General features: G+C 39.7%; 1 non-coding gene across 1 annotated transcript; it reads left to right on the top strand.

The window, feature by feature from the left end:
- Positions 1 to 9282: 9282 nt before the first annotated feature.
- Positions 9283 to 9388, top strand: LOC120108807. The gene has a single exon (XR_005510001.1). It is a non-coding gene; the product is annotated as a small nucleolar RNA R71 (small nucleolar RNA).
- Positions 9389 to 9807: the final 419 nt, after the last annotated feature.

Below are 9807 nucleotides of genomic sequence, written 5' to 3'. Positions count from 1 at the left end.
ATTTAGGGATTAAAGCAAGCTTCACGGAGTTGGAACATACGATTTGATAAGGTGATCAAATCGTATGGCTTCATTAAGAATGAAGAGGAATCTTGCATTTATAAATGGGCAAATGGTTCTGTTATTATATTTCTTATTTTGTATTTGGATGATATTCTTCTAATCGGAAATGACATTCCTACATTATAAGAAATAAAGGTTTAGCTATCAACTCAATTTGCCATGAAGGATTTGGGAGAAGCATCTTACATCCTAGGGATGAAGATTTATAGAGATAGATCTAGAAGATTGCTTGGATTATCCCAATCCACATACATTGATACTATACTGAAGAGGTTCAGTATGATTAATTTCAATAAAGGCTATCTTCCGATGGGCCATGAAATTAACCTCTCTAAGAGAGATTGTCCGACAACCCTTCAAGAAAAAGAGAGTATGGATGGAATTCTATATGCTTAGGCAGTGGGATCTATAATGTATGCCATGACATATACTAGACCAAACGTGGCATACTCACTAAGAGTAGTGAGCATATACCAGTCTGATCCAGGTAGCAACCACTGGAAGGTTGTAAAAACCATCCTTAAGTATTTGAGAAATACTAAAGACCAGTGGCTTATCTACGGTGATTCTGACTTAAAACTTGAGGGATATACCGATTAAAGTTTTTATTCAGATCAAGATGATAGCAAGAGCGTATCGGAATATATCTTTACTCTTAAGGGTGGGGCCATCTACTGGAAGAGTTTCAAGCAGCATACAGTGGTAGATTCTACATGTGAAGTAGAATACATCGCAGTATCTGATACCACCAAGGAAGCTGTATGGTTGCGGAAGTTCATCACTGAGCTTGGAGTGACACCCTCCATTGATGGTCCAGTGACTATATTTTATGACAACACTGGAACCATAACTCAAGCAAGAGAACCCAAAGCACATTAGCGGACCAAGCATATTCTACGTCGCTACCATTGGTTCGAGAGATTGTCGAATGAGGTGACATTGATCTTCAGAAGATTGATACAAAAGAAAATCTAGCTGACCCATTTACCAAAGTCCTCGGCATCAAAGAGTTCAACGAACACAAGTCCAAGATGGGTATTAGATACTGTGCCGATTGGCTTTAGGCTAAGTGGAAGTTGTTAGAAATTGCAATCGTCAGCATGTTGATGATTGAATTTTGTAAATGAATTGACAAATTAATAAAGTGTTATTTGGCATTATTCATCATTTCATTGTACATCTTCAAATGAACTTTTATATGATGAAGTCCTTAGGACTTATTTTATGATAAAGGAGGATTTATCTTCAAGTTCTTAAAACTGTTTGTGATCAAATGATATGCTGTTACTAGGACGACAGCATTATCGAGATTAGGTCATTGTGTGACATATACGTTAGTTGTTCTCTTAACCAAGGAGTGTGGAGATACTGATATATCACACACATGAAGTGTAGGAGTACATTTCACTGAACGTGACCAATTCCGGAATGCTCTACTGTCAAGAGATGTTTTGAGTGGATATGGGTATAAATTTGGCCCTCTGATCTGAGACCGCAACCTGTGACTAGCAACTCACTGTACTTTGGCACCGGACTACCTGAATTTTTAATTTAGTGACGGAAGGTCACTGGGTACAGTCAAGTACTTGCGCAGTCAGTTGTGAGTCAAGATGGAATTGACCTCTCCTGAAAATAGGAGATAATGCCTTGTTTTCAATTTTGCAAAACCTTAGCCAGGGTAATCCTTGTGAAGAGTCACAGGATTTCTAAAGTTGAATCACATCATGGATGCACTTATTACAGAGTTGACAGCTGAAGTCATCTGGCATTTTGGAGTCATAGGGATAAATTATATGGTAACCATAGTCCAAGGGTTCTTGAATGTTGCTTTGCAATCATTCGGCCTATCTGGACGTCAGGTACCATTACTAGATGATCATTTTGATTAGTACAAGAAGTTGTTCTTGTGCTACCGGCTTAGGTTGGAACCTATGGGGTCACACGCATAGAAATTTTTAGGTTGATCAAATGGCTGATTAATGATTAAGAATCATTCAAGGATAATTTGGTCAATTCGATTGACAAATTATCCTAAGTAAAAGTTGCATTAAAATAATTATTGAATTATTGGAGGGTTAATTAGTAATTGAATTACTAATAAATTTAATTTGATTGAATTATTGGACTTTAATTAAGCTAAATTGAATTAGATTCAATTTGGGTTAAATTAGGGTTTGACCTAATTCGATCGGGTTCGATCCGAGCCGATTGGGCATAACCTAATTGATCAAACTTGACCCAATTGGATTGGGATTGACTCAAGTCAATTAAGATTCCTTATTTGATGAGGATTAAGAGTCCAAATAATCAGAATTTATTATGGAGAAGAATTCCTAAAATTTAGGATCCTAGCTTTCTTTCTTGGAGAAAAAAGATACCTCATCCTTTTTCCTAAAAGTAGTGGTGCCTATCCTCTTTATTTTTGGCAATTTTTGGCATGAGGAAAGAGGAGGTGTGGGGATATTTTCTAGAAAAATATGGCACCTCAATTCTTTCTAAAAAGATAAGAATCAAATCCCTAATTTGTAGGGATTGCATGACACATCAAGTAGGGTGGCGTGCAGCTGAAGTTTTGGGTGCAATATCCCTCTAATTTTGAGGGATTCTTGGCACAAGATTATAAGAGAATTTGTTCATCTATTAGCTGCCGAATCACCAGAATTTTTTGGGAATTTTATCAGCCAAATTCGTTGGCCAAAAGAGGTGTGAGGCGTGCGTGATTTTTTGGCTATAAAAGGGCCCCCATACTTAGGGTTTGTTGAGATGGTCTTTAGAAAGGATTCTAAATTCTGAAAAAAATTTGAGAGCCAGACACCTTGTCACCTCCTTCTTCTCCTTCATCTCCATCCTTCATCGTCTTGAAGAAGAATCAAAAGTTGAGTGCTTCGAGGGAGAAAAGTTCAGCCACTGCAGCATCTCTGCACGAGCTAGCACTCCTGCAGTTATGGATCTTCCTAGAGCTTCGCGTGGACTATCCGTAGAGGCCGGACATGTGTGCGGCTATACAAGGTGAACAAGGCATCATCAAAGTTCTCAAAGCAAAAAGGTATGAGATTTGATCTCATTAAAAATTAAAATTAGAAATCAACTAGGTTGCTGAAATTCTGCATCACTACATGTTAGACATCGAATCAAGCCTACTTGTTTAGGATAAATGTTTAAAATTCTGGATCTATTTTTGTTGTAGAGATATGATCTATAGCATGCATAGAAATTAAATAGTTTAATTCATGCTTCCACTGTAAAATATTTAAAAATACATGCATGGGACCACCTGGGTGTTAGATGTATGCCCTAGAAGCCAATCTGGCTGACACATTGTTAATTCTAGGGACATAATTTTGTACTTAACTATTTATTATTGAATAAATAAAAGGTATCTTTTTATTCATATTGTTTATGTATCTATGAATCGTCCAAGAATTAATAAGATGATGATGCATATTCTTAAGAGTTAAAAATTTGAGCCATGCATCATTGGTGATTAATTTTTGAATGCTTCTGATCAATGGATCATCACGAGGATGGTGATCGATCCGATCAGTGCACACATTGCTTTTCTTATGGATGGATGAGACTCGAGTCCATAGTGTGGTGACACTGAAGTAATAGTGCAGATGCTTGTTAAGAACAAGGGTACTGAGTGTGACCAAGACAAGAAGTCACTTGGATGTCTATCCACTCGTCAGTGACTTGCTTGATGTTGCAGTAGTGTGACTGGTCTTTTGACCTGCGATGCTTCGGCTACTCACAGTGAGATTATTGTAGTTTGACTACACATATACATGGTCTCTAGCCATATGGATCCATGCAGTGTAGATTGGCTGCAGTAAGTTCACTGTAGAAATAGGGTATGCACCTATAAGGAATCTATCGACCTTGATAGATAAGGAGAGATCCTATGTGATTTATAAGACTGAGTTCGTAAGACCTCGGCTGAGGCAGATTGTATAGTGGAGAAAGAGTTTTCCACTCTCGAGCTTAAGTCGAATAAATCTTGACATATGACATACGATGGGGTTTGTCGAGTTGTCCATGACCTCCGTCCTGTAGGGATCCACGATAGTAGGACTGTATCATACGATAACTGCACCTAGAGGTTCATCATTCCATTCTGCTGGATAGCCACTACATGCTGCTAGGTGTCACTGGTGGATGGTGAGACTCACAGAGATTATTTCGATGATCGATAAATCCTAATGAGTAGAGTTGGAATCGTTCCGACCCATTGAAAGGAGTTTTCAATGACATTGTGATAGAGATCACAATATATCTCACTACCAGTCAGAATAGAACCTATGTGGTCACACACACTAGAAATATTGACCGATCCGATGGTTGAAAAGTGATTATGAATCACGAGTAATCAATTCGATTGATAATAAATTGAAGAAGGAACAATGGGAATTAATTAATTGGACTTAAACATGAAACCTACTTGGAGTAGGATTCCTGAAGTCCTAATTGGATTAGGACTGGGAGTCCTACTTGGAGTAGGACTGGGATTCCTACTTGGAGTAGGATTCCTATAATCCTAATTAGATTAGGATTTTGAATTCAATTTGGATTCCTACTTAGAATAGGATTCCTAGAAGTCCTAATTGGATTAGGACTAAAATTAAATAAGTCCTAATTGGATTAGGATTTCTTAAGTCCTAATTAATTATTAATCTAATGAATTAACAAAACTCCTAATTGGATTAGAATTGAAGAGTTCAATTGAGTCAAAATTGATTTAAGTTCTAATTGGATTAGGACTTACCTAGATTAAACCCAAAATTGGTTTACCCTTGAACTAAGCCTAATTAGATTAGGGCTTAGCCACATTAGGGCATCCCAATCCTCCTTAGAGGAGGACTAGGGCTAACCAAGAGGCCTCCTTGGTGCGGCAAGAAAAGAGGGGCCGGCGCCCCTCATGGAAATAAGTCAAGGGCTCCTAACTTGTAGGAGCCCTTCATGCCTTTAAAAGGAGAAGTGGGCGGCACCCTAGGGCATTGATTGAAGCCCTATTCCTCTCCAACTCGTGGCCCCCTTCCTCCCTTTGGTCTTCAGCCGCAAGCAAGGAAGAAAAAGAAGAAGGCCTTGGCGGCCTCCTCCCCTTCCCTTCCTTCTTCCAATGCAGGGAAAAGAAAAGGCTGTGTCCAGCCTTTGGTTCTTCTCCAAAGATCCTTTCTTCTTCTTCCTCCTTCCAAGCATAATCAAGAGTTGATTAAAAGGGAAGAAATCAGCCATCAAAAGAAGTCTCTGCAAGGGAGCTAGCACCCCGGGGAGACAAGGAAACCTTGATCGGTCCTCTACTTCATGTGGATACCCGTAGAGGCCGGACGCTTGTGCGGCTTCAAGCGAACCCTCTTCCAAAACCACAATCATCAGGTTGCGGTGATCACCTATCCGCATAAAGGTGAAGATCTGATCTTCCTAATGTTTCAAAAGTATTTAATCCTTATCTTACTACGAACGGTTTTTGAACAACGTTCATGCGATGAACGGTTGATCCCGCACATGCCTCTTCCGCTGCGTCTAAATTTTTTAAAAAATTTTCTGCGACATGGGCGGGTTCTAACAGTTGGGTTCCCAACAAATATAGGGAAGGGTTTCTTCTACAAGATCGTCCATTTTATCTATTAGGAAGCACTCAACTTCCTTTGTGGGTTGATCAGAGGTACGAAATATATTTAACTTGACCTTCATATTCCCAAAAGATATATTCATCACCCCAGTTCTACAATTTATACACGCATTGGCTATAGCTAAAAAGGGACGACCTAGAATCATAGGGATATGTTTCTTAAAGTTAGACACAGGCTCCATATCAAGGACAATAAAATCGACTGAAAAATAAAATTTGTCTACCTTGACTAGGACGTCTTCAATTGTTCCTCATGGTACTTTTATAAATCTATCATTTGCAAAAACACCGAAGTAGGCTTCAATTCACCTAGTCCAAATTTCTCATAAACTGAGTAAGGAAGAAGATTAACACTGGCTCCTAAATCTAAGAGTGCCTGATCAATAAGATTATCTCCTACGATACAAGAGATGGTGGGAGCACCAGAATCTTTAAATTTAGGAGGAGTTTTGTGCTGGAGGATGGAGCTCACTTGTTCAGTTAGGAAGATCTTTTTAGGCATATGTGTCCTAGATTTTCGTTTTTGGGTACAAAGGTCTTTGAGAAATTTGGCATAGGATGGAACTTGTTTTATGGAATCAAGGAGAGGGAGGATGATTTTGACTTGTTTGAAAACCTCCATTATTTCTTCCAACGAAGTTCATTCATGCCAAAGGAAGAAGGTGCATTCAGACATTGAGGAAAAGGGGCCTTCGGTGTAAAAGATGTGGTCGGTAATGGACTAGATGGTGACAAAGAAGAGTTTGGTTTCTCTTTAGGCACAGTCATACTCCTGTCTTCATTTTCCTAATGTTCTTTTTCTCCAACCTTAATGTCCACTACGCGTCCGCTTCTTAAGGTAGTCATGGCGTTAGCTTGTGCTAGATGTATGCCCTAGAAGCCAATTTGGCCGACACATTATTAATTCTGGAACATAATTTGTACTTGACTTTATTATTATTGAATAAATAAAAGGTATCATTTTCATTCATATTGTTTATGTGTCTATGAATCGTCCAAGGAATTAATAAGATGATGATGCATATTCTCAAGAGTTAAGAATTTGAGCCATGTATCATTGGTGATTAATTTCTAAATGCTCCTGATCGATGGATCATCACGAGGACGGTGATCGATCTGAGTAGTGCACACATTACTTTTCTTATGGATGGACGAGACTCGAGTCCACAATGTGGCGACACTGAAGTAATAGTGCACGTGCTTGTTAAAGAACAAGGGTACTGAGCGTGACCAAGACAGAAAGTCACTTGGATGTCTATCCACTCATCAGTGACTTGCTTGATGTTGCAGGAGTGTGACTGGTCCTTTGACCTGTGGTGCTTCAGCTACTCACAGTGAGGTTATTGTAGTTTGACTGCACGTATACATGGTCTCTAGACATACGGGTCCATGCAGTGTAGATTGGCTATAGTAGGTTCACTGGAGGAGTAGGGTAAGCACCTATATGGAATCTATCGACCTTGGTAGATAAGGAGAGATCCTATGTGATTTATAAGACTGAGTTCGTAAGACCTCGGCTGGGGCAGTAAAAACAGTGGATAAAGCGTTTTTCACTCTCAAACTTAAGTCGAATAAATCTTGACATATGACAGACGATAGAGTTTGACGAGTTATCCATGACCTCCGTCCTGTAGGGATCCACGATAGTAGGACAGTATCATACGATAACTGCACCTAGAGGTTCATCATTCCATTCTGCTGGATAGCCACTACATGCTGCTAGGTGTCACTGGTGGATGGTGAGACTCACAGGAAATATCTTGATGATTGATAAATCCTGATGAGTTGAGTTGGAACTGTTCCAACCCATTGAAAGAAGTTTTCAATGATATTGTGATAGAAATCGCAATATATCTTACTACCAGTCAGAATAGAACCTATGGGTCACACACACTAGAGGTATTGACCGATCCGATGGTTGAATTGTGATTATGAATCATGAATAATCAATTCGATTGATAATCAGTTGAAGAAGGAACAATGGAAATTGATTAATTGGACTTAAACACGAATCCTACTTGGAGTAGGATTCCTGGAGTCCTAATTGGATTAGGACTGGGAATTCTACTTGGACTAGGACTGAAAGTTCTACTTAGAGTAGGATTCCTACAATCCTAATTAGATTAGGATTTTGAATTCAATTTGGATTCCTACTTAGGGTAGGATTCCTAGAAGTCCTAATTAGATTAGGACTTCGGATTCAAATTAGAGTCCTAATTGGATTAGGACTAAAATTAAATAAGTCCTAATTGGATTAGAATTTCTTAAGTCCCAATTAATTATTAATTTAATGAATCAAGATGACTCCTAATTGGGTTAGGATTGAGAGTTCAATTGAGTCATGGTTCATTCAAGTTCTAAATGGATTAGGACTTGCATAAAATCCAATTTTGTTCACACTATGATCTAAGCCTAATCGGATTAAGACTAAGCCATAAGAGAGACACATAATCCTCCTTAGAGGAGGATTAGGTTAACCAAGAAGGAGGGGCGTGCGCCCCTCCTCCTTTTCTTTGTTGGTGCAGCAACACAAGAGGGGCCGGCGCCCCTCTTGGAAAAAGATCAAGGGCTCCTAATTTGTAGGAGCCCTAGATACCTTTAAAAGGAGGCTTGGGCGGCACCTAGGGAAAGCATTGAAGCCCTCCTCCTTGTGGTCGTACTCCCCCTCTTCCTCCCCTTGGTCTTTAGCTGCAAGCAAAAGAAAAGGAAGAAAGGACTTGGCGGCCTCCTCCCTCTTCCCTTCCTTCATCCAACGCAGGGGAAAGAAAAGGGCTACAAGGTGCTTTGATTCTTCTGCAAGTTTCATCCTTCTTCTTCCTCCTCCCAAGCACAATCAAGGGTTGATTGAAAGGGAGGTGATCAGCCATCAAAACATATCTCTATAAGGGAGCTAGCACCCAAGGGAGATTGGAGCGTTTGGATTGGTCCTCTGCTTCGTGTGGATACCCGTAGAGGCCGGACGCGTGTGCGACTTCAAGCGAGCCTTCTTCCAAAACCACGATCATCAGTTTGCAGTGATCATCTACCCGCACAAGGTAAAGATCTGATCTTCCTAATGTTATTAAAAGTTTTTAATCCTAATCTAACTACGAACGGTTTTTGAACAACGTTCATGAGATAAACGTCGATCCCGCACATGCCCCTTCTACAGCATTTGAATTTTTTTTTAATTTTCTGCGGCATGGGCGGGTTCCCAACAGTAGTATCAGAGCCTAGGCTTCGTAGATTAAGGTTAGGATTAATTATTAAAAGGAATTCCCAACAGTGGTATCAGAGCCTGTGCTTGGGAAGAGCTAATGACATGTCCCCCTATCATCAGTTGGTCAATCTTATGGGACAATGCATCTACCTTGCTAGATAGGTCCATAGAATGACTTATTTCACAAATGGTCCCTTTTCTTTGAGAATTCGGGGGTGCTTGACGAGAATAGGAAGCATGGTGGAGGGAGTTTTTATTAAGATTTTCAAATAATTGCCATGCTTCATGCTCATTTCGAAGCATGAAAGTCCCCCCGCATGCAGCATCAATCATCTGACGATTTCGTTCAGTCAATCCGTCATAGAAGCATTGCACTAGCTGCCATTTAGGTATTTGATGATGTGGGCATTTACGGATTAGGTCCCGAAATCTCTCCCAAGTTTCATAAAATTCTTCTTCTTCAGTTTGGGAGAAGCTTGTGATGGCACGTCTAAACTGGTTCATTCTTCCTATGGGAAAGTATTTTTTAAGGAATTCTTGTTGCATTTGATCCCAAGAACGAATCGAGTTGGCTTCTAAAGAATTCAGCCATTGTTTGGCTCTATCTTTATGGGAGAAGGGGAATAATCTAAGTTTCAGAGCATCATCAGTGAAGTTCTGAATCTTGAGAGTTGTGCAAATCTCAAAAAATTCATCTAAATGTTTATATGGGTCTTCGTTGGTGAGCCCATAAAAAGATGGGAGCATTTGGATCACACTAGACTTTATTTCATATTGTACAGCTGCTACTTCAGGTAATCGAATGCAAGATGGGGAAGTGTAAATGGTGGGTGTAAAATACTCCCTCAAGAGTTTGGGTTGTTCTTCAGCCATCTCAGGAGATGGGGATGATTCTAATGTTCTGATCTCAGCTCGA

This window comes from Phoenix dactylifera, unplaced genomic scaffold (assembly GCF_009389715.1).
Source record: "Phoenix dactylifera cultivar Barhee BC4 unplaced genomic scaffold, palm_55x_up_171113_PBpolish2nd_filt_p 001565F, whole genome shotgun sequence".
Taxonomy (NCBI): domain Eukaryota; kingdom Viridiplantae; phylum Streptophyta; class Magnoliopsida; order Arecales; family Arecaceae; genus Phoenix; species Phoenix dactylifera.
The sequence above is the reverse complement of the archived record's forward strand: the minus strand, read 5'-3'. Positions and strand labels throughout refer to the sequence as shown.